General features: G+C 42.8%; 1 protein-coding gene and 1 non-coding gene across 3 annotated transcripts in view; both read left to right on the plus strand.

Annotated features, from left to right (window-relative positions):
• Window positions 1-26,136, plus strand: part of PRKG1 (protein kinase cGMP-dependent 1) — a 1,275,046-nt gene that overhangs the window by 223,736 nt on the left and 1,025,174 nt on the right. The gene's annotated exons all lie outside the window — the stretch shown is intronic.
• On the plus strand, window positions 6,736-6,879 carry LOC123955829. The gene has a single exon (XR_006821380.1). It is a non-coding gene; the product is annotated as a U4 spliceosomal RNA (small nuclear RNA).

Consider the following 26,136-nt stretch of genomic DNA (forward strand, 5'->3'; position numbering starts at 1 on the left):
CCAAATCTGTAAGGCGATAGTTTCTTCCAAGTGTTGTTCTGAGTGACAGTTGCAATAATAGGAATGATTTTTTTCTTACACTTAGAAAATATTGGTGGATTTTATTCCTTCTGGTCTTACATCCCCAACAGCAAAAACTATTTGTTTCATATTTCTTTTCCCCAGCATCTTTCTTGGCATGTAGGAGCTGTTCATTAAAGCTTGTCATATGGATGGATGAATGAATCTCTGCCTTGGATGATAGAAGTGACAGTCTGTATTCCTCATTCTCCTTTGCTCTGTAAAATAACAAACAGGAAAGAAAAGGTATACTGGGAGAGTTTTTTTGTTACTAAAAACTATTTTCTTCTTCATCTGTTTTGACAGCTTTGCCTGGAAACATGTATTTTATTTAGAATGGATGAAATTAATTTCCCCTCTTCATAAAGCATTTTATTATTTCTGATGGGCCTCTGGATTGTATTACTGTTATTTAAACAATGGTGTCCTGTTAAGGGAGGAACAGCTGACTTTAGCCCATGGAAAAACTGTGGTTGCATTTTTCATTTTTACTTTTTTTTTTTTTAAGATTTTATTTATTTTATTTGACAGAGAGAGCTCACAAGTAGACAGAGAGGCAGGCAGAGAGAGAGAGGAGGGAAGCAGCCTCCCTGCTGAGCAGGGAGTCCGATGTGGGGCTCGATCCCAGGACCCTGGGATCATGACCCGAGCCGAAAGCAGAGGCTTTAACCCACTGAGCCACCCAGGCGCCCCTCATTTTTACTTTTTTGACATGTCCTGAAAATGATAGGAAGATGAAAAGTGACCTGCTCTTTGGCATTTTTTTTTTTCTGGTGGAATGGCTTGTTCAGATTATTTGCACATTTCTTGGTTGTGTGTGTGTGCGTGTGTGCGTGTATGTGTAAGAACGGACTTGTGCCCCAAATCTCCTTTCCCTTCCTCAGGAAAGAATTTGGATGCCTGATAATATATTTCTGAGTTCAGTAGCCCAGTTGTCTTATAGTTTTGGTCGGGCCATTTCTGCAGAGTCATGTTGTGCTCAGGGAGGGTCTGTAACCTCCTGGCCACCATCCTGCCTCAGGTGCTCCACACATTGTAAGCACGCCTACCTCCCAGGTGCAAACGTGCGGACCAGTGGGCTTCCTTGTGTTGCCAGGTAAGTTCAGATTGGAAGTCATTTTTCTGGCTTCACCTCCAGGTCTTTTCACAAGACCCCAGAGAACCTTTCAATATGTACGTTCCAGAATCCACAGGAGAGCGTCCGTTGTCCTTGAGGCATGCTGAGATGGAAACATGCCTGAGTCTAATTCAGTTGGGTTTCATGAGCCACACACAACCATGAGCCAAATCTCCTTGGGCCAAAGGGGGTTGGCGCTGGGCTTCTGTCACTCAGAGCTGAGATGATTAGCAAGTGAACAGTCTGACTCAGTGTTCTAGAAGTTCCACCAGGAGACTACTTGCCACTTGGAGCATGGTCCCTACTTGCCCGTGCTGAGATGGCTTTACTTTACGTCATCACCTATTCTGCATGGCCTGTCCCCATTCTACCCTGAGATCCTTCTTCCTTCAGACCTAGCTCAGGTGTTCTCTCCCCGATCAGCCTTTCCCAATTCTAGCAACCAGAATGATCATTCTCGTCATGTTTCCGTAACAGTTTTTGTGCCCTTTCATATGATGTTTCACATCCTGTATTGTATGATGGTTCATTTCTTGTCTATTTCTCTTACCTATTAGATTAGAATTCCAGAGCATTTCTGTGCTCTGCCTAAGACTCACCCAGAATCTATAAAACCCAAGGAGAAGATTTAGTAAACATTTGTTGACAGATGGCTGAAATTATCTGCTTGAAATGGAATTATGTTGTCCTTTTTACTTAAAGCGTATTAAACTTAAGTAAGCCGCCAAGAAAACAATCATATTGCAGTTTTTTGGAATCGTACCTTCTGACTTTTATTGTATTTGCTCTGGTGAGTGTAGCTCACACATATATTTTGTAATTTTGATTTTAAGGATAGCGTCTCTGATGGTTTCTAGCTGGTTGGGAATGTACCCATTACCAAAGATGGAGCCCAAAAGGGTTCTCAGTTTGCTCAAGTCAGGATGAGAACCAAAGATCAGTCTTAATGCTACAAATATACTCCGAAGGGGTAGCTCATGAGCTACGCAGGACTGTCAGCTACCCTAAGCCAGAGGCCAGCAAAGAGCTAGAGTTTGTGTCCAGTTTTCCTTGGGACACAGAAAAATTGACTGATGGATTGATTTTCCTTGGTCAGAAGGATTGACTGTCTTTTGCCTACATCACTTTTGTGGCGCTTTTTTCAACTCAGAAAATAATCTCTTAAATTGACAGCGGCTTTTTCTGAAACAGAAACTCGAATGCAAGTCTGGCTTTTTTAGCTTTTTACTCTTTGGTACAGGGAAGTGATCATCTTTTCCCAAGGACGTAGACAGAAATCAAGTGATAGCATATCAGTTCCTATGGTGGTTACAGCCCACGTATACACATTTTCTCCTGGCCACGTGCATGGGATTTTACTTTGTTAGAAAACTGGTTCAGTGAGTGTCTGGGTAGATCAGTTAGTTAAGTGTCCGATTCTTGGTTTTGGCTCAGGTCATGATCTCAGGATCCTGAGACTGAGCCCTGCCATCAGTCTCCGCTTCTAGCTGGGAAGTCAGCTTGAATTTCTCTCTCCTTCTGTACCTCCCCCACCCCCTGCTGCTCGCTCTATCTCTGTCTCTCTCTCAAATAAATAAATATGTCTTTAAAAAAAAAGAAAGAAAACTTGAAGTCCGTCATTAAAAAAATTATGGTTTGGAATTTTTAAATAATAATTGTCATGGAATACTTCCAAGTAAACCTTATGGAGAAGTTACTGTTATATATTTTCTTCTTGGTAGGTTAAACTGTTTCTGATTTCCAGTCAGACTGTGGGAGTTGGCCAGGGCACAATGGCTGGGGAGAATGGATTATGTTCCAGGTCATTAATATCTATTTCTAGGCTTTGTGATATTCTCTAGGCTGCCAGTGTTCTCAGAAGGAAAGGAATTATCCTGATTAGCTCTCAGCTACATGTGTCCTTCTTGATGCTGGCATTCTGTTTCCTTTTCCCTTAAAAGCAGGATGTGTGGGGGCTCAGGGCAGCCCTAACTCACTGAACCTTTAATTACTCACCTGGCTGAATGGAACAGAAAGAAAGGATGTCCACTTTCTCCTCCAGCTCCGCTCCCTGCGCCGGCTCCGAGTGTCCCTTGGGTCATGGCACAGCAGATAAACGTATGTGGTATCCTGGTTGTGTCTGCCTCTTCTTATCCTCTTAGGGTCATGGGTTTGGTTTTCCCCACAGCTGTCCCAGAGATCGTGGGAATGCACATGGCTCCACCAAGGCACAGGGCTCTGCTCTGAAAGGGGTACAACTCTGTCTTCTCCAAAAATGCCACCTGTATTTCCTCACTTGTGATGGGCCAAGTGCTCCATTAGACTTCTTTGTGGGCAGGTTATGGATAAGTGGAAGCCCATGACTGCTTCATATTTTCCTACTTTGTGGAATTCTTTCAGAACATAGAGGGTACTCCCTAATTCTGTTGCTTGGTTATTCTCAGTATTGTCTGTTTTCCTATCTCCCCAAGCCCCAGTCAGAAGGAATTTCTCTCTCCTCATCAACCTAGCATCCATCCTTCCATGATCGCTACAATGAAGGCACCTTATCTTCCCCCCGTAATCCCATGCAAGCTTTTAAAGGAGCTGTCTCTTCTTCATGGTAGACTTGTCAACGCGATGTCTCCTGTGGTGGAAACTCAGGAACCCATTTTGAGTTCCATGTAGAACAAAACTCAAATTTCTTTACCTTTCCCACTCCCCAAAGTTGTAATGATCTAGGTGAACAAATATTTAAATGTATATCGTCGTTTCCTCTACTGAAGGAGTGCAAGATACAACGTTTGACCTCCAGACTCCGTCGGTAGAGAGAGAAGCTGACCGTGGAGTGTGTGTCTGAGGGGAGTCTTGCATATGTAGGTATTGCTTTATTCGTGCAAACTGTGATAGGGGTTACAAGTTATACAGTAATTCAGGGAGGGTCAAATTGTTACGGTTCAGGGAAGTTGAGGGAGGAACCAGGTGATTACTGCTGAGGGAGGTACAAGGTTCTGCGGTCGCTGACTTCTAACTTACCCTTAACTAACTAACTAACTAACATACACTTCTAACTTTTCTTAAGTGAGCATGGACGGAGGTTCAAGCCATTGTTAGCAGTTGACTTGTAGGAATGGATTTCTTAGAAAGAGGGACAGACTCCTTTCTGCAGTGTTACGAGTGGAGGAAAGGTTATAGGAGTCTGGAAAAGAGAGAGAAGCCACTTGTTCCCTTGAGTGGTAAGAAGGAGGCTTCAGAAAGCCGAAGGCTTAGTGAAGTTTTAGTTTGGGAAGGTTCAGGAAGGGAATAGATCAGAGGACAGAGGGCGGAAGGCATGAAAATCAGGGTGTAGCCTGGGGCTGAAAGCGTCGTATTTCTGCTACCACGGCTGTGGACAGGCTCGTGTTTTTGACATTTTGAGGCACTCCTAGAATTTTCTATGCTTCGCACCACTTGCCTCCAAGGGAATAGGACTACCACGTAGAAAATTAGGAAAAGATTTGTGTTAATATTTGACATTAAATTACACACTTTCCCTTCACAGCTGCCTCAGTTCACATTTCTCTGAGAACATTCTGTGACTCAGACTCCCCGCTGAGTTTGCTAGGTCTGCGGGTGCACTGAGGCAGACAGGTTCAGAAAATGGGTTTGGAAAACCAACTGTAAACCCCTCCAGCAATGGAAGAATTGGGTTTTTTCTTAAGACATTCATGATATATTCACTTTCAGGTTTCTATGTTTATTTGAAAGAGGTGAACAGAAAGATGTTGTTTTGTCTAGTTGTTGGCAAACGGAAGACAGAAAACCTCTCTGGTGCAAAAGCGTATTTCTTGACCGGTTTCAAAGTGCACAGATCGGCATTGCCCTTGTACTTAGGGCCGCATTCCCAGCTTCATCTGGCCTGGATTGTAATCTGGGTCCCCAGGCCTTCATGGGACCCTCCAGGCTTGAATGCAGGGTAGAGAGAAATGTTTGGAATAAAACATCATTACTTCAGCTAACGCAGTATGGTTTCCTCCTGGTGAAAGTAAAGGACTGTGTAAGAGTGTAAACTGTTTGCCCCTGAAAGTAGTTTCTTTTATTTTTTTTAAAGATTTTATTTATTTATTTATGTATTTATTTATTTGAGAGAGAAAGAGGGAGTGCATGTAAGAGATGTCATGAACTCGGGGTGCTGGCGGGAGGGAGAAGCAGGCTCCTTGCTGAGCAGGGAGCTGGACGTTGGGCTCCAGCTTGATGGGCTCGATCCCAGGAGCCTGGGATCATAGCCTGAGCCAAAGGAAACACTTAACCAACTCAGCCACCCAGGCACCCCAGTAGTTCATCATGCTATCCACAAGGACAGTATTCATTGCCCAATTTATGTTCTGTTGTAGCAGTTATTAACACAATTAGTTCCTAATTAGTACTTCCCCGGTAGTTGAAAAAAGTAGCCTGGTTTAATTTTTTTCTTTATTTCTTATTTTCTTGGAATCTTTTTCTTGCTGAATTCTGCCATTTTCTTAGGACAAGTTCATTGTCAACCAGAGCAGGTCAGCATTCTTGAAGCATGAAGCAGCAGGAACACACCACCACAACAGAAGTGACCCAAATTTTGGAATTGTTGTGTTCCAGTCTTTCTCTGCAATTTTCAGAGGACATGGAGTGAGCGTTTCCTAAGAACAATTCCCACTTCCCTCGGATTCTCTCCCTCTGGACATGTACAGGTGGTGTGATTTTCACTGAATTTGAGGGCAATTGAAGTTTGGTCATGCCCATGACTTTGCCTGAACTTAATTGCTTGAGAGCCTTAAGAATGAGCCCTGACTTTTTCAAGTCCTGTTTTTGCTGTGGTGTCGTGTTGGAAACTTCTTCCTCGGACCTTTTTAAGATGTTGTGCAAACTTCTCTTTCAACAGTAAATGTATAGTTCTACGTGTCTCTCTAGGTAGATCTTACGGAGGACAATCAAAATATCTCATATGAAGCAGTCGCTCCTTGGGAACCACTCACTGCCTGAGCAGATGTTAGAAGAATTTGCAGTATATTAAACAGCCATGCCTGTTGAAGTCATTGTTGTAATTAGGTTGGAACGAATGCAGGTTTCTTTAAAAATATTATTTCCATGAAGATAACAGAGGTTAATTTAAAAAACATTTGAGTGGAACCTGTAGTAGGTTTTGATTTTTACATTCTGTGATCGCTTCTCGGCCTTTTGGCTAAGATCAAGTGTGATTTTTACATTCTGTGAAGTGTGTGTGTGTTTGTGTGTGTGTGTGTATGAAGGAGAGACAGAAGGACAGGGAGGAGACTGGGTAAGGGGAGGAGAGGCAACATATTAAGAAAGGGCAAGAGGGGTGCCTGGGTTGCTCAGTGGGTTAAGCCTCTGCCTTCGGCTCAGGTCATGATCTCAGGGTCCTGGGATTGAGCCCCGCATTGGGCTCTCTGCTCCATGGGGAGCCTGCTTTCCTCACTCTCTCTGCCTACTTGTGATCTCTGTCTGTCAAATAAATAAATAAAATCAAAAAAAAAAAAAAAAGAGCAAGAAGCAGTCACAGGATAGAGAGTTGTTGTGTTCATCCATTATTGGGGGAGCATTTCCAGTGTTTTGAAGATATATCCCCAAGCTTTGTGCAGTGGCAGTATCGTAGCCAATGAGGTTTATCCAAGGAGCGATTATTGCTAACTGAAGATATATCCCTAATCTGTAGTCACAGAAGAATAGCTTGAAGGGTCTATGGTTCTCATTTAGGATGGGATTTTTTATTACCGTGTAAACAAAAAGGAAAAAAAAAACCATGATATTTATACTTTTTTCCATAGTGTGACATTGTAGTTTAACATTTTATAACTAAATTTAAATAATTTTTAGAGGAATGAAAGCACCTAGAATTATTTCCCATGTTGAAAGAATGGGATGTTGGTCTTGTCACCCCTAGAAGTTCTTTTAAAGATACAAAATATGGGGTCACTTGGGTGGTTTAGTTGGTTAAACATCTGACTTGCGATATTGGCTCAGATCATGAGCTCAGGGTCGTGAGATCGAGCCGCACATCAGGCTCCCCGCTGATTGTGGTGTATCCTGGTTAAGACTCTCTCCCTCTCCCCCTCTCCACTTGCACTCTCTCTCTCTAAAAGAACAAAACAAATCAAGAAAAGACACAAAATATGTGGCATAAATGTCTTAATAGCCTCACAAAAAAAAAAAGTCTCAAGATGGACAAAGGAGTTTATGAAAAACAAAATGTTCTGCTGTGGTTTCATAATCTGTGCAAATGTGTTCCTTCCATGATATCTGTCCCCTGACATTCTAGTATCATGACCGAAACATCTAGTACGTGGTAGTGATGGAAGGAATCCGCAGTATGAGTTAGCTGTCACTTGGCCTGGACACAGACCCTACTTTCCTTGAATTAACTGAGTAAAGGTTTTTCTTCATCACTTTATGTGCCCACCGTGGAGTGGCAGGAAGTCTCTATCCAGTGTGACCTCATGAAACTCACACTGATGGGGATTGTATCTTTTTTTTTTTTTAATCAGTTATCCTAGCACCATAGCTGGGGATTTATTATGATTTTTTTATTATTTAAATCCAATTAATTAACATACAATGTATTATTTGTTTCAGAGGTAGAGGTCAGTGATTCATCAGTCTTATATAATACTCAGTGCTCATTACATCACATACCCTCCGCAGTGTCCATCACTCACCTATCCCATCCCTCCACCTCCCTCCCTCCCGTAAACCTCAGTTTGTTTCCTATGATTAAGAGGAGGATTCTATCTTGATATGTATCTATAAGTCACCACTACAGGGAAAGTGAAAGACTGCCACTTGCCCCTCAAAATCTTCTCCCTTTAAGGGACAAAGGTCACTTCACTCATTTCATTGGCCAAAGCAAGTCATGGCCACAGAAAGGTCAGGGAGCCTGGTAATGTTCCAAGAAAGAGGAAAACCAGAAAAACTGTGAGTAGTCTAATGCCGACCTGAGCTACCATGAATGATGAGTGGGACCAGGAGGGAATAGGGTGAGTGTAAATTCATTACTCTTATGAGAAAAGATGTTTCGAGCTCATGTCCTGCTAATTAATGGTGTTGTGCTTGAAGAAGGAAGCTGCAAATGCGTATTCTCCATAATTGAAAAATAAGGAGAACTTTTTCTTTAATCATGAGTTCGTCTGTGGTAGTTGAATGATAAACTACAAATTATTACAACCACCACTTACGATGCTGGTGAATTATAGCTCTTCAGCATTGTTGGAAACACAAAGGAAAGCTGGAGGTCATGTGCATTATTTTTCTCAGGCAGAGCGAGAACAGGTGTTCGACAGTGAATGGTGAGAGATGGGTTTGTAGGGAGGACAAGAAAGAAACTGAGGGGATCTCTGAAAAGCTGTCATGGATTTTTGCAATAGGGATGGTAGGGTGAGTAAGAGAAAGACTAAGAGGTAGCTTGGTCAAGAAAGGATAAAAAAACATGTTGTTTATAAAGCATGTATTGATTAAAACTGTCCTCCTCTCTCTCTTCTCCTTCCCTCTTTCCTTGCTTCATCTTAAGCCAGTATGACAAATATTTACTAGTGTACCCTTCTAGATTCTGGATATAGAACTGGCAGTCCTTCTCTAGATGGCACTTATGGTCTGGTGTGTATGACAGTGATAAACATATGCACAGAACTTAAAAGCAGGGTAACAAAATGCAGTCTTGGAAAGCACTACTTTACATAAAGCATTTTAGGAAGGTTTCTCTAAAGGCATAGCATTTGAAGAGAGAGTGTAGTGATGAAGCAAGCCTTGATGTTGTATGAAGACCTTCCCAGACAGAGAGAACAGTAAGTGCAAAAGTCCCGAGGCAAAACCGTGTCGGTCTGCTGGCCAGTGCTGGGTTTTCAGAGGTGAGTGCTTACAGGGCTTGGCACCATGTCTGGACCACAGTCCTTGTGCAGTAAGTATTTGTGGGATGAATGAGTGACTAAGTGAACGAATACAGATCCCATCCTCAGGGGAATCACAGTGCAGTAGGGGGCAGAGGCTTGGCTGAAGGTCACAGGACATGGTGTCAATAACAACATGCAACACTACACACACTGTTGTTTCATTTGGACCCTGGAGCCAGGCTGCCTGGATTTGAGGAGTAGCTCTTGTACCTGCCAGTTCTGTGACTTTGAGCAAGTTACTCAATTTTTCTGTGCTTTGTCAAAATGAATTGGCTATTGCCCTTCCAGGAGGTTGGTGTGAGGGCTTAGAGCAGGGCCGGCCCCGGCCAGCTCTTCTCACGATCGCTGTCAGCCATCACCATCGTTGAAGCTCTGCAGGAACCAACTGCTTGAGAAGGTTGCACAGAGCTTCACAGATAAGATATTTGAAACAAGACTTGAATGGAAAAGTGGGGATTCTGGAAGGATAAAAGAACATATTTGTGTGTGTTGGGTTGGAGGGCATTCAGCATTGTTTTTCAGGAGTTTTTAGAAAACAGGGGTGCCCTCGGCACTCAGTCAATTAAGCCTCTACCTTTGGCTCAGGTTGTGTTCCTGGGGTCCTAGGATCGAGCCCCACATCAGGCTCCCTGCTCAGCGGGGAGTCTTCTTCTCCCTCTCCCTCTGCCCCTCCCCCCACTTGTGCGCACCCTCTCTCTGTCTCTCTTTCAAATAATAAATAAACTCTTTATTTTATTTTTTAAAAGATTTTATTTATTTATTTGACAGAGAGATCACAAGTAGGCAGAGAGGCAGGCAGAGAGAGAGATGGGGAACCAGGCTCCCTGTTGAGCAGAGAGCCTGATGCGGGGCTCCATCCCAGGACCCTGGGATCACGACCTGAGCTGAAGGCAGAGGCTTTAACCCACTGAACCACCCAGGCGCCCCATAAATAAACTCTTTAAACAAAACCAAAACCATATATTTGGTAGTAAAATGTCTTTTTTGCTGAATATCAGATTCCTGTGATGTATGCTTCCTCTTGTTCCCCAAAAGGCATGTAGGCTCACAATTTATGGACATGAGAATTAAATCTTTGTCATCTCTATGTCATAAGACAAAAATAAATAGATGCATTGAGGCCACATTAGCTTTGATTTTCATAAAGAAAAAGAAAAAGAAAAAGAAAAAGAATTCTATCCTGTGCAGGTAGTGACGTGGAACTAGGTGGTAGCAGCAATTAAACTGTAATAATCATCGAGGATATTCAGTTTGACTGTGTGGAGCGTGTGCGGTTGTGTGTGTACATTTGTGTTAGTTTCTCCTCCACAGTCTGCTACTGAATATCACAGATGTGCTACGCACCGTCAGACCTGGACATGTTCCCTGGCTTTATCGGATACATTATTAGCACATTAGCTAACGAAGCAGAGACTTCCTTTTGGAGTTGACTCCCACGGTGGTACAGGCTGGCCCTGCGTTGTTGGGATGTCCTACAGGCTCATGAGTAGTATCTGAGGTGGGATCCAGTGATAGGAAGTAAAGCTACAGGTGATCACAGCAGAAAGCTCCTATCCCGTGGGGAAGCTGGGTGAATATTTATCTGTGCGGTAGCCAAGTGCCTAAAAATTAAAATTCCATGCTCATTCACTCGAAGTTTGGTGGGGGAAGAAAATGCCGGCAAAAGTAGGAAAGTGAAATCGATCAGCCTTTCTCTTTTAACACTAAACGTGTGAGTGGGTGATGACACATGGCGGGCTGGGTCACGGGGAAAGACCAGTGTGACGAGGCAGATGCCCGGAAGGTCACAGAGGGAAGGCAGTGTCTATTTGGAGAGCACAACACATTGTTCCTGTGTATATTTACATGGGCAAAATGCTTACTGCCACAAACAGGCGTGATTTAGGAATGATTTTCCCGTGGTACAAATGGGTGCTTCTGATTCTTGCCTTCACGCATGCACACACGTACGTGGCCATTGTCAACCTGATCCATTATTTACATAAACCAGTTCTCTCTTCAGCCCTCACCAACGTTCCTATGCCATCATTTTGATTCAGACATGATTATGAATGGCCAAATTACCGCAAGAAAAATGGGAAGTCCAGTTCTTCTAACGTTTAGACTTCTCTTTGTGAAACAATTCCCGAGGATTGCTTTGGAGTTTCTTTACAAGGATGGTAAATTCCTCATGTCTTTCAGAGTCATCCTTCCTCAAGACCTCAGGTCTTATTAGTGATTAAAATCTCAGATTTCGGGCACCTGGGTGGCTCAGTGGGTTAGGCCGCTGCCTTCGGCTCGGGTCGTGATCTCAGGGTCCTGGGATCGAGTCCCACATCGGGCTCTCTGCTCGGCAGGGAGCCTGCTTCCCTCTCTCTCTCTGCCTGCCTCTCTGCCTACTTGTGATCTCTCTCTCTCTCGCTGTCAAATAAATAAATAAAATATTAAAAAAAAATCAGATTTCACTGTGGTTTCAGCACATGAGCTTTCCGAGGGCCATTTTAGTTATGGCGCTAACTCGTGTTCATGTGTTTTCGGTTGTCAGTGAGCTAAGGTACGATGCAGATGGTTGAGTGTGTGGATTTGGGAAGGTGTATGGTTCCTAACCAGCTCAGTGTGGTGTTTGCTGCACCCATGATGGCTGGTTTGGAGTCTTGCTTTGGAAGCCCCAAGCACTGAGGTGTCATATATGTGAGTGTGACATTGTTTCGTAACAAAAACTGTGCTCTGAAGCCCAGAGCCTTGCTTTGGTGAAGTCCAAGTCTCTGAGGAACATGTGTGCCTCTTCATTCTCACCATCTGTGGTTCATACAATGTCCTCAGCAATGATGAGATCACAGTTGGGCAAGATGGAATTTCCTTGTTTAAATTTTCTCATCGGTTTTTCCCACACAGAGTTGCTAATGACTAGCATGTTTTGAAGTATATTTTCATTATAGTTCCCGTGTCTTTGCAAATATACGGCTGTCACATAAAAGCAAGATTCGCGTCAGGTGATTTAAAATGCTTATTAGATATATAAACACCAAGGGATGATATTATTATTTTAGGAAGTAATGGCTTGGTTTTGTGTGCTTGTGGTAAATGCTATGAATACATATATTAACTAAGGATATTATTTCTAAAGGCATTTTGGGACCCAAGTCTATTTAATGAAAATGTTAGCACAGTTCCTGGCATGTATGTTTTCAGTAAATACCAAAGGTGGGGAGGAGGGGAAGGGCATAGGGGCTCAACAGCCAGAATGTGCTTCACTGCTTGGTAATGGCTTGACTTTGGATACCTAGTAAGTCTGTTAAATCTTAATTCCCTCATCTGTGAAATGGAATTGTTTTGATGACGAGAAAAGCAGTTATCACAGCAGCCATTGTACAATTACTAAATTTTCTAAACGTTTTGAAAATTATTTTTAAGACTCTGATTAAATAAGTAGTAGGATGAGCTGAGAATTTCATCTACGAGTGCGGATTGCTCATTTTTAAAGACTGATGATGAATGATAAGCGAACAGTTCACCACAGTGGGATGAACGTTTTGATTCCCACAGTGGGATGCATTGGAAGGAGAGAAGGGGCATCTAGGCAAATAGGGAGGGAGATGAGGATTGGAGTAAGACCTGAATGAGTGGCCACCTGGGGTCTCCCTCGGTGAGGACATCTGAGTTGGAGGTTTCTGGTTGGCAGATTTCTAGGAATGACCCTGAAGATTCCACACCTGATCTAATCAAATACGTCCTTCAGAGCAGAGAACTTTCCCCAGCTCCTGGTAGAAGAAGAGGGCAGAGATAATTGAAATGCAAAGAGGAATTCAAGAGCTCTTGTGGGCCTTAATGGAGAGAAGGCACCTTGGAGGGAATGGGAGCATCTAAGGGAACTCCCTGCTGACACCGGGACCTCGGTCCCACAGCACAAGAACTGAACTCTTCCAACAGCCTGAACGAAGTTGGAAGAACCTTCTTCATCAGGAGTCCTCCATGCCAGACCCCAGCCTTGACTGTGGCCTCGCGAGGCTTAGAGCTGAGAACATAGCCCAGCCCCCATGGATTCTGACCTATGGAAACTGTGAGATAATGAATGCATGTGGTTTTAGGGCACTAGACCTGTGTCCATTTGTTACATAGCCAGGGAAAACTAATGTAATTTTGAAGGATGTACTTGAAGAGTTAACCCGGAGAAGAAACAGAGGCAGGGAGGCCAGTTAAAAGCTGGTGGAAAAATCTAACAGAAAGGTTAAAAAGGCTTAAAAAATGCAGAAAATGATGGCACCTTACCCCATCACTAGGGATAGCGCTTACCGTGATGGGCAGAGCTGTGGAGCTCCAGATAATCTCTATAGAGAATCTTGGTCAACAGCAGTTTATTCCAAGTCTGGCTCGGCTGAGTAATAAAATGGCTAACATTCTTCAGAAGAGAAAAACTTGTAGTCAGTCCTGTCTATCGTAAGGAACTCTGTTTGTGTAGGGAGGTTTAATTTTGGACAGGTGGGAATAAGGTACGATACATAAAAGATTATTAAAAGTTGGTCTAAATTAAAATATTTGAGAGTAATTCCAAATTCAGAAAGAGGGAATGAATACACAAAAATTCATAATAAAATAGAGGGGAAAAAAGGCAGGTTGGAAAGTGTGAAAGGAAGTAAGAAGTATTTTTCTGGCTTGAGCCTTCATTTAGTGTTATAGTCTATTTATAAATAAGATGTCTAGTTTCAATACATTTCACTCTGCACTTGATTCTTTAGCACCTTTCCCCAGTGCAGGGGGAAAATGTATTTTAATAAAAATAGTACACCTCATAATACACTTATACACTCACTCTAGCAGGGTGAACTGAAATCAATATATTTTTGCCAAATATAATTTGCTTTTAGTTTCTCATATCTTTATAAAGATGGGGGATTGCTCTTCCCCTGATATATATATATATATATATATATAAAATATATATAATATATATTTGTATATAAATTTGTATATAAATATATACAAATATACACACAATATTTTATATAAAATATATAATGTAAATTTTATACAAAATATATATTTATGGATATATATTTTATAGAAATGTAATTTTATAAAAATATATATTTAATATATAAAATATATTTTATATATACTTTATATTGTGTGTGTGTGTGTGTATATATATATATATATATATATACACTTTATATTGTATCAATAGTGAATGCTTTAAGAGTCTCAAGTGACTCAGTGGTACCTAAATTATTTCTACATTATTCTATCATGTATCTATGTAGGTATAGACATCAAAATATACTTACTTAAAATGTGCAAAATGTAATTAAGATAATGACTCAAATTCTGAGAATTAGAAAAGTGCGCTAACAACCATTCCCTTGGTTCATGGTAAATTTTACAGTGTATGTGAGTCTGACTGAGAGGCCAGCATTTCTACATGATTCTTCGCTGTACGGTTTCAGCTGCCATAATGATTTCAGCAAGACAAGGCAGTATATTCTAAAAGGAAAAAAGGGATGAAAATGAACCATTTTTTTCCCACCCCATGTTCTGCATTATTGCGCTTGTAATGTAAGCACATCTTTCCACAGCGGCAAACAGTAAGCAGTAAACAAACCCCCTCTGATAAACCAACAACCCTGAAAGGAAGATGATTATCTAGTCCGACCAGGGATGAGTAAACCGAGGCTGAACCTCAGAGTCAGAACATCATAGAAGAGAAGTCAGTGCAGGCGTCTTTTTCTCTCTGTCTACATCCTCATGCACGTTATCCCACGGGAAGCTTGGACCATGTGAGAGCTAGAAAGGAACGGTCCACTCCTACCTTCACTTTGTCTATCCTAAGACAAAAGTTACTCCAAAATAAAGGTGTTTTTTGAGCAAGGTCATTTGTCTGCTTTTCTTTTTCAAGAGAACTAAAATAAAACGTGATTTCCAAGCAGAACATTGATCAACATCACATCTCTTTATCTGGGTGGTTTAATTAGTTTGAACACTCTGGCATGAACTCTCTGAGGAGTTTCTAATTATACCTACGGTCAGAAATGTTTAGTTGATTTTTGCTCTGACCTTTTCATAGCTGTTCTGACCCCTTCTTTAGTAAAACTTCTTGGTTCGTTTCTTTCATCAGGTTGGGAAATCTTACTTAGTGGATTTGTTTCATAAATAACTTTTGCCCAGAGTTTACAGAACAGATTTGGAAATAATACTAAGAAATTCACAGGAGGAAGTCGCGTGGAGACAGGAATTATAATCGAGGCGTAGTTTGGTCTTCTGACTTGGCGGTGGCCACTCCAAGTATGGGAATTTTATGAAGGACTCCAGGATGGTAAGCTTTGTGGTATTCTTGCCCACTGATGCCACTGCTCTACCTTCTAAATCATGCTCAAAATAAAGAACATTTTGTATTTATAAAACACAGGTTATTTTATTTTTATATCACAAGGATAGGCATGAGTAGTAAAGGCACAACAAAGAGGGACACCTGGGTGGCTCAGTGGCTTAAGCAACTGTCTTTTAACTCAGGTCATTATCCTGGAGTCCAAGGATCAGGTCCCACACCAGGCTTCCTGCTCAGTGGGGAGTCTGCTTTGTCCTCTGACCCTACCCCTCTTGTGTGCTCTCTCTCAAATAAATAAATACAATCTTAAAAAAAAATACAACAAAGAAGGAAGTGTAAGCTCCGTGTGGATTGAGGTGTTTGTCAGTGGTCAAGCATTCATGCCCTAACTTGATACGACACTGTGTGCTCTGTGTGTGGGGCTCCCAAATACTTTCTTGTCTACCAAGCACTGGGCGTGTTTATACACCTAAGTGAGTCTCTACACCATAAATGTGTACATTTTTATATGGAATGATACCATTCATGATGAAATATCTTTTTTTAAAGGTTTTATTTATTTATTTGACAGAGAGAGAGAGAGATCACAAGTAGGCAGAGAGGCAGGCAGAGAGAGAGGGAGAAGCAGACTCCCTGCTGAGCAGAGAGGCAGATGCTTAACCCACTGAGCCACCCAGCACCCCTAAATGTCTTTTTACTCAGCATAGCATCAATATCTACCATGTTAAGATGTACATTTCTATGATTTTCATAGCCATGTAGGTTCTATTGCACTTTACTAATTCTTTTTTATGGTTCTTTTGGCCTCTTTCCATTACTTACTTAAAAGCAGTGTTTCAAGAAAAACATCATGGTTTCATAGTATACATACAATTATTTTCTAATGGTAAATCCTTAGACGTAGAAGTGATGGGTAAAAGTGGGTTGGTTCACATACGTGTTGCAAATATTCTACCGAAGAGTAACTGGAAACAGTCACCCCTACCTAGCTGTGAATTAAATGCAGTTAGTTTATAGGGGACCTGGCTGGCTCGATCAGTTAAATGGCTGGCTCTTGGTTTTGGCTCAGGTCATGATCTCAGGGTCTTGGGATTGAGCCCTGAGTCGGGCTCCGCGCTCCACAGGGAATCTGCTTAAGGATTCTCTCCCTCTCCCTGTACCCTTCCCCCACACTCTCTGTCACTCTCTAAAATAAATAAGACTTTCAAAATAAATAAAATGTGTGTGTGTGTGTGTGTGTGTGTGTGTAGAGAGAGAGAGAGAGAGAGTTAATTGAATTGTTTTCCTTTGCATACCTTGCTGAGATGAGTGGCCCTGAGGGAGAGAGGCTATTTTGATTAGAAGCAGGTTTCGATAACTCTCCTCTGCCTGCCCATTCTGCAAGGGTGTCTCTGGATAACCACAAGGAAGCACAGTAATGTGGAGACGGGAGCAGGGAGGAGTCGGGACTGAGCCCTGGCACAGAGGCACTGTCGCTGTCGGAAGACAGAAGTTCTGCCTCTTTCCAAGAGAGTTGGGTTCAGGAACACATGGAAAGGCTTAACATTTTCAGTGGGACCTTCTGGTTTCTGGTCTTCTCCTTCCTCCTTCTCAAATCATCAGCATCCTCATTCCAGTCACAGAGGAGACCCGGAGAGGTGTGGCCGGAGTGCCAGGCCCAGTGGGACACAACAGCACACTCTGCCCTCCGGAGCTCTCCAGCCTCATCCCCCTGCAAAGACGTTGCCTTTGTCTAGCAATGGCTATTTATTGCACCGAGATTTTAGCAAATAGGATTTTCAGTTATCAAACTAATTTGCATTGGTGCTTTGGAAATTTTCCCCAGGCGGTACAATATTTTATATGTTGCTGTGACTGAGAAGGCTATTAGCTCAGTAAGAGTACCTCTGCTTTCGTTTGACTTTCCACCTACAGGGCTTTCTACGCCTTCACCGACTGTATTACAGGGTATTTAGAAAAGTGCTGCCTCTTAAGTAAACCCCAAGCCCTATCTCACCATCAAGTGTATTACAAGAATAGGATTGAGGACGCCCACCTCCCACTGAAATTATAGAGAGGGTGGAGGGTGGGCAGAATCTGGTCCCCATGGGATCGTGCAGCCTGGAAATAATCAATGAAAACTCTTTGGCAGTTTCAGCCGTGTCTCTCCTCCCCGAAAACTGTAAATTCAGTGTTGGTGATTAGAAGAAGAAGAGAGAACTTTGATTTGCAATGCATGTGATAGAGGATTGCACACAAAATTTTTACTGATTTTTATTAAATATAGTTTTATCATAAGAAAGATCTGCTAGGCACCCATATTTGTTTGTTGATTTGCTTTTTTAATTTCCTCAAAGCAAAAGTAAGCATATTTTAGCATATTTTCCCTTTTAAATCTTTTGTTGGGGATCTTTGCCATACTGAAGTAGAAAGCTGTGTTTATTTCATGTCTGATTCACTTATCATACATATATGTTGTTAATATTGTAAGTACTATGTGTATGTTTTCCTGTAAGTTAAGGGTTGCTATGGTATCAGCTACATGCTGACACTTTCTTTAATCTCATCATTAAAAAAAATACTTAGGAGGGGCGCCTGGGTGGCTCAGTTCGTTAAGCGTCTGCCTTCAGCTCAGGTCATGATCTCAGGGTCCTGGGATTGAGTCCCCCATCGGGCTCCCTGCTCAGTGAGAGTCTGCTTCTCTCTCTGCCTGCTGCTCACCCTGCTTGTGCTGTCTCTCTCTCTCTGACAAATAAAATCTTAAAGATTTCCCATTAGGAAATTGTATACAATTCATGGAATAAAGGAGCATGGCTAGCACACAGACATTGGTAATGTTTCAGTTTCTAAGAAAAAAGAGAGACCAATTTAGAATCCCTCATCTCTAGATAAGCAACTGAAATTGATTCTGGCCTATGGGGCAGATCATTTACAAGACGGATCTTGAGAAAAGGAAGAGTTGACCTCTAACATTCAGTGTTAGTTCACTGTGATCAGGTCATGCAGTCAAACATCAGTTCTTTGTTTTTTTTTTTTAAATGAGGTACTGGATTGATAAATGCCTAGAATGTTGTGGACATGGTGCGTCTGGATTTTAGCAAGATGTGCTTCAGACTTCCCCATGACGTCCTCCTCAGTGGCAGGAGGGGTGAGCTGAGTGATAATCCGGACAGGTAGATCTTGGCTGTTTGAATCCTTACCTAGAACAGTGTCATTAATTAATGCCAACTTGATGGAAACTTTAGTCTGCTTCAATATATTTATTAATAAATTCACAGAGAAGCTTAATGACAACTAATAAAATTTGAGGATATGAGGGCTGGGAGGGTTAGTTCATATCTTGAATAAGGACAAAGAGCCAAAAAGACCTCAACAGAAGTAAATGATAGATAAAAGAGAAATCTTACGAAGAATGTCACTGATTTAATATTTTCTGAAAGTGCTCATGGAAGGGAAAAGGAATTAACTTTGAAAGTTACCAGAGGAGGCGAGTCTGGGTGACTCAGCTGGTTACGCATCTGCCTTTTGCTCAGGTTATGATCCCAGGATCCTGGGGTGAGCCCGCATCAGGCTCCTTCCTTGTCAGAAAGCCTAATTCTCCCTCTCTCACTCTCCCTGTTTTTGTTCCCTCTCTCACTGTGTCTCTCTCTGACAAATAAATTTAAAAAAAAATTTTTTTTTTAATTAAAAAGAAAGAAAGAAAGAAAGTTACCAGTGGAAGACCTGGGATTCATGGAAACAAGTTTTAGGAAAATCTGTTTTTGGTTCAGTGAAAGAAAGAGGTGGTATGTATGGCTGTCTGCTGTTGAAATGGACTGCTCAGGACTCAGCCAACGAGGTGTTCCAGTAAAACTGGATGAGCCGAGGAGTGACGGGATGAACACTGGGTTTGTATTTTTTTTTTTTGGCGTCTGATCCATCTTTGGCATCTGATTCCATAATGGTGACAAGGCAGGGGAGCAGAGAGCATATGTCTCCATGATTTAGAGGTGTTATTTGTCCTTTGCATTCTCAGAAGACTGTCACGGCCGGTGCGACAAATCGACCAGGAAACGTGAGGGTAAGAGGATGGTGAAAAGAAGTTCAAGAGACAAAGAGATGGGGGCAGGAGGGACACCGAGGAGGATGTCCAACAGTGCCGAGTTTATTAGGGGCATTATGGCCACATATATAGTAGTCATACAATAAAAGAAGCAATACACCCGTGTCTAGTTAAACAACCACAAATTCCCGTAATCAGTTCCCCTAATCAGTCTTGTAAATGATCACACACAGACCTCAGGACTCCAAAAGGCTGGAGCCAAGACATTGTTTCAATATTGATTCAAGAAGTAACTACAATCCCAGAGTAATCTACAGGTTTGTGCTGGAACAGCAAGGACCAGTTAAGGATTTACAACCCCGTCCGAATTGTATTCAAAGCTAACTGCATGTGGGAAGTCACGTGGGTGAGCGCACAACACATAGCACAGACCCTTTTCTCAGTGCAACTCAACTCCATTATCTTCTGTCTTTAATCAGCCAGTTAGACAATAGAGGAGACACAAGTCAGGGCCTGGTTTGGTTCTCGTCTCGAGCCTTATCGCGGCCTCCCACACAAGACTTTTATTTTTCATTCCTTTGACATGTATTTCTCTGCAACATATTTATTGATATCTATGTCCTAGCTCATTTTCTTGGCTTTGAGATCAAGTCTTGTCAGTTATCCCTCCGACTTCTGGTACCTAGCTCAGTATCCTGCACATCACAACACTGAAATTGTGAATACGTAAATGAATGAATACATTCCCTAACTGTACATTTTTTCTCCATGGGAGGTCAGGACATGCTAAGGCCTTGAGGATACTGTACGTGCCTTGTGTTTATGACAGCGTGGTACACACGGGGACCTGAGATGTTTTGGCTCTCTTTTTGGGTGGTAGCATGCTGAACTTACCGTTTTTGTCTAGAATATTCAAGTTACCTTGTTTAACATGACTTAGTCGGGGCACTCGAAACGTAAAGTGCCCCAGTGGTCACTGGAAACGTAAAGACACATAATAATATGACCTTTAGGGGGACAAGAAGTGTGATTTATTTGTCGTTTTTAGCCCACATACCTAGTTGATAACAGCCTCTCAAAAACTGTTGACTTGCTCCGTGATGATCCATTAGAGTTGCGTTTTGAAAAGATGAGTCAGGGCTCTGCAGTGGGGAAGGGCATTTCATGTGGAGAAAGCAACATAAACCGAGAGGTGAGACAGAGCATCCCAGGATCAGGCAAAGTGTCTGTGTCTCTGGGAGATAAGGTGTGCCAGGAAGGAGGAAGCAGGCAAAAATGGTGCAAATGAGGTTGTGATCACAGCTGGGACCATGGGGAGGGGCCCTGAGTGCCAGGCCAAGGAATACAGTATGGGTCTGAGAATGCTGCAAACTGAACTTCCCAGTGGACAGCTCCAGGCTCGGAGCTCTAAGCCCTTAGGAGCATTTTCCATCCCGGGGTGATGTGCTTCAGGGAGAGTCAGAGGGGGATGGGAGTTGCAGGGGAGCGTTTGTGCAGGGCCCAAAGTGACCTGGACTTTGAGCACTACAGGCGGAGGCCCCATGAGACCAAATGTTGTGATCGCACCTGCATTCTCGGGCACCACGGCTAGCATTCTCGATGTTTCTGCATATGGTTTATGGCCCAGTTATGCTTTCCGATGCTTAAAGGGGCATGTGTTTAGCCACAGACATCTGTTATTGTGTCTGCCCCTTGCAAATGTGGGTTTGCTGTGCTGCTGTAGGCTGGGAATGCTGGCTGCCTGAGGCTGGGCCTTGGGGCAACGGGCACAGTCTCTTCTCAGGCGGCTGTCGCAGTCCCCTGTCCTCAGCGGGCTCTTCCTCAAATGTGCTTCCCCAAGCGGCTGCTTGAAGCACTTATGCAGTTGGTTAATTTTAAAATGATGTGGGCATTTGCTGCTCTGCTGATGGGGAATGCTCTCTTATTTAACTCTTGATGGATCCTACCATCCCCCGATGACAAGGGTGAAAATTTTCAGTGCTGCTTAGGACTTAACAAATGTCAGCTAAGTAAATTGCTTTTGAAGGGGCTGAGACAGTGGGACAGGGCAAGAGAGTGCCTCGGGTGTGGTTCTCAGATCCACAGAGCTTCTCCCTACCCTAGCTGGCTTCCATTGCATGTACGTTTCATATCTGATGAGCTGCCCGCTAGGAGCTAAGTAATCATTTTCCAATCTGTTGCCATTGTGATTTACATCTTCATTGAAACCTTTTGATGACTCCCATTTTGCTAATGCTAGCATTCCTTGCCTGGACTAACAAAGTCCACGGGGCCTGGGTTAACTTAATTTTCTGCATTCCTCTCTTGGAAGCATGTGGCCCACGGTCAGTGCCTGGAGCTACACCCTTTGCTCCCACCTTGGCCTTTACACCGACCTTTCCTCTCCCTGGGAAGGAATGTGTCTCTTCCTTTCTCCCTCCAGTCATTCCCACCTGTCCTACGGATTGCAGCGTGATCAGTGCTGACTAGGACCTGGCCTGTGTCAAATTCTGTCATAAGCTCATATATCGCGGATATGATGTTACTTGTCAGTTGCAGTTCAATTTTTTTATGACAATCTGGTTAATATCTGAACTTTTCAGTAGAATGTAGAAAGCCCGTGAGTCTTGTTCACTGTGGGTCTTGATAGCATAGTCCCATGATTAGTGGAGAATTATTATTATTTGATAAATGAATGAATAAGTGATACTATATTTAACATTCTTGGAATCTCATTTCCCTGGTAAGGAGGAATTAATCAATAGTTTGTCTCATCCTGGAGAAATTCTTCATTGTCTGTGCCAGTCCCAAACCGCCTCTGTGCCTTTCTTATTAGGCTGCTTGTTAGACTAGTTACGGGCTTTTCGAAGTTTTAGGATGTCAGGAGCCAAGGGTGGAAGGGATAGAGCTTGCAACCAGACAAACCCAAGTTCAAATCCCTGCTCTGCAACTCAGCTTACCAGCTTTTATGACCTCTGCCATCTATCTCTGAGCCTCAGTTTCCCCACCAAGTAAAATGGAACTCAGAACCTCACTTTATAAATTTAGTGATGTCTATCAAAATGTTAAGTGCTCTCAGCTTTTCCCCATTGAGAATGATATTCGCTGTAGGTTTTTCATAAATGGATTTTATGAAGTTGAGGAATGTTCCCTCTATCTCTGTACTCTGAAGAGCTTTTATCAGGAAAGGATGCTGTATTTTTGTCAGATGCTTTTTCTGCATCAACTGAGAGGACCATGTGGTTCTTGTCTCTTCTCTTATTTATGTGTTCTACCACATTGATTGATTTGTGAATGCTGAACCACCCACGAACCTTGAGAGACTATGGACTCTGGGAAACAAACTGAGGGTTTTAGAAGTGGGGGGGTGAGGGAGTGGGTGAGCCCGGTGATGAGTATTAAGGAGGGCACGGATTGCATGGAGCACTGGGTGTTATACGCAAACAATGAATCATGGAACACTACATCAAAAACTTAATGATGTACTGTATGGGGACTAACATAGCATAATAAAAAAATGAAATGAGCTTAACACCCCTCCCCACAAAATTTTTAAGTGTTTCTGATTTTAACCAGGCATATCACTTGCAAATACTGATTCAAAGAAGTACAGGGATCATTATGAATAATAGTAAAACCATAGGAACTGATGACGGGAACACAGGTAACACAAATGATACAGTGTCTGTTCAGCGGAATACCGTCCAGCCAGGAAAACCAACGCAAATGAATTAGATGCGGGAAATTGACAGAGGAACACGGGGAATGCAGGCAAATTAGATCAGGGGAAATGTCTGAGGTCAGTATGCAAGGAAACAGGCTTCAGTAGAAAATGAAGGAAAAAAATAGACACACAAACCCACGTGTAGTCGTTTCCTGGAAGGTATTGGAAGCAGTGGTAGTGGTGGGCCTCCTGCTCGGTGGAGAACCTGCTTCTCCCTCTCCCTCTGGCAGCTGCTCTGCCTACGTGTGCTCTCTATCTCGCTGTCAAATAAATAAATAAAGTCTTTAAAAAAAAATGTATGGAAAGATGTCTGGTATATACCAAAGAGTTAGGTGATTGCTTAAAAGGAGAAGAGCTATCACAGAAGACTCCGTGGTTAGAAAAGTTTCACCCAACTATCCACTAGCCCTAGTAGCCTGGTGATCATCCGGCATAAAGCCTAGAATTTCTCTGGAAGTCCTAGTCATCTGGGTAAGCTCAGCCTTGGCCCTTCTTCCCAGGAGAGCAAAGGGAACGAAGAGTCCCTCATTCATTCCAGGAGGTAGAAAGCCTCTAGTCTCGTCTCTAGAGCTCTGATGACAACAAACGTATTTTACATTAAAAATTGCAGAAGCGAATTTTCAGAGGGCAACTCTAAGTTGCTTTCTTACTAAAACATAACTTTCTAATTGAAAATTTAAAAATACAGAAATGTTAGCTGCAAAAGGGAATGCCCCAGGAGTGCTTGAGGCAAGTATTTAGGACCTTGAAATAGACCATGTCCAAGAAGCACCCATCTCTGGGGCTCACGATATGTTCAGGGTGTTTCTGGCCAGGTCAGAGTGAGAGGTCGAAATATGTGCTCATGTTACAGACCTCTTCCTGGGTCTGCCTGACTTTCAGTCTCTTCAAAGTGTAATTCTTCCCGCCACAAGAGTCACTCGTTTGTTGCTTGAACCTGGGTTTCTTTCTTCCTGTACTCAGGGATGTGTGAAAATTGCCTTTGAAAAGGAGCCATCCTTTTTTGTTAGCTCTGCCCTTGACCATGATGAGCTGACCCCCCTCCCCCCAACATACTTACGGAGACGCTCCGTCTTGACCTGGAGCTTCTGATGAGCTCAGACCATTTTGGAGTTATTTAGCAAGGACTGATGTGTATTTTTCCCCCCTACAGTTTTTCTTTCTTTTTTTTTTTTCTTTTTTCTTTTGGATCTGATGTTCTCTACCTAAGTTTTATATCAGAATCTATCATTCCTTGACATGGGACAGCATTTATGAGAGAATTTGGCAAACCCCTGGTTATAAACACAGCATTTAATCCTGCTTAACAGTCTGGGGATTTATGTCCTTTGGGCAAGGTCACCATATAAGGCAGCCTTATATTTCCTGCCTCTCTTCTTGAAAACAGTAAACAGACATACCTTCAGTAGTCTTCCACGATTCCACAAACTGACACATTGTCAAGTCGTCCTGATGGACTGCTTTTCCCTCGGCAAGCTGAAGGTAATGAAAAGAGGTTCAGCTTGGAGGCTGAGGCACGTCGGAGAGCAGGTGTGCACACACACCACACCTGGGCGGTCCTGCTGAGCTGGTACCTGGGACTCTGGAAGGAGAGCGGGCTGGTTTATTTGTGACAATGAACTCTGGCCAAACCTCATGCTGGTTTGTTGGCAAAACCTAACGGACAGCCTTGTGACAAGAGACACGTTAATAATGGCAAATATGAGTAATGCAGCAGAAGGGATTGACTGTGCTTTCTTTTATTCTAAGAAGAGATTGGAGCTGGTAATTCCAGAAGCAGCCACTGACCTGGGAGGCTGCTGTTTGAAACACAGGCACTTTATTTATTTTTTATTTTTAAAGATTTTATTTATTTGACAGGCAGAGATCACAAGTAGGCAGAGAGGCAGGCAGAGATAGTGGAGGAAGCAGGCTCCCTGCTGAGCAGAGAGCCCGATGCGGGGTTCAATCCCAGGACTCTGGGATCATGACCTGAGCTGAAGGCAGAGGCTTTAACCCACTGAGCCACCCAGGCACCCTGAAACACGTGCACTTTAAAACAGAGTAGAACACACTTGGAAAAATGTATGTTTTTGTGTGTGTCTGTTTTTGCCTACATTTTTCAGGTTCTGCGGTATCACACTAAGCATTTCACACCCAGATGATGGTTATACTAAACCTGTTGTCATTTAAAAGCTACAAGATCAAGGTGACGCTATTTATTATCTTATTGCCCCTTGAGAGAAAGACCTGTGAAGGCACCTCAGTGCAGTGAAACAAAGTAACAATTCTGTGCAAAAGGATCCACCAGAAATGGTGCCACAGTTTCTGGAATTGAAGGCGTCATCCAAAACATGTTGAAAATTCAGTGCAAATTCTTGTTCTGCCCTGTATGAGATGTGAGTTTTGCCTGTTCTTGCCACAGCCCCTTCCAGAGAACCTGCCTCCTTCTTGGCTTCTAGAAGAGGCAGGTGATCCTCTCCTGCCCTCCTCCCATGATTAATTGATTAGGGTTGGAGCTTCATCAAAAGTGAGCTGATCTAATCATAGGATGGAGGTCCATACGAGTGTTTCTCTCGAGATTTTGAGCTAAGTGGCAAGAAGACTCGAGTCAGTCTGTGAGGAATCCCCACCTAGAATGCAACATGCAGACTGGGCTGTGTAGGTGACCATGTAGATGCTATTGACCGTGTAGACAGGAGGGTAAGTGTGGGAGGAGCAGGCAGATGTGGTGAGAATACAGAAGTGGGATTGAGACGAATCCTGGAAGGAGCCACTCAACACCTGACATTCTTCCAGTCTCTCCCAGAACATGCCTGACATCCTTGTAGCCACACCGTAACCCCCCGTTTAGCTCAGCTGCCTCGAGTTTCTGTTTTCTATAGCCGGAAGAGTCTTGGTGAGATGATTCCATTTTGCAGTAGGATCCTGCATCCGTGGCTAGGGCTTGGAGTTTATTTCTCCACTGCAAGATGCCACATCAGATTGTTCTATTCTAAGAAAAGCCTCTAAGATAATGGAAAACTAGAAAGGATTCAGTATGAGGTTGCAATCAAAATAGTTAGTGCTCCAGTATGGGAAATG

Source organism: Meles meles, chromosome 13 (genome assembly GCF_922984935.1).
Source record: "Meles meles chromosome 13, mMelMel3.1 paternal haplotype, whole genome shotgun sequence".
Classification (NCBI taxonomy): Eukaryota; Metazoa; Chordata; class Mammalia; order Carnivora; family Mustelidae; genus Meles; species Meles meles.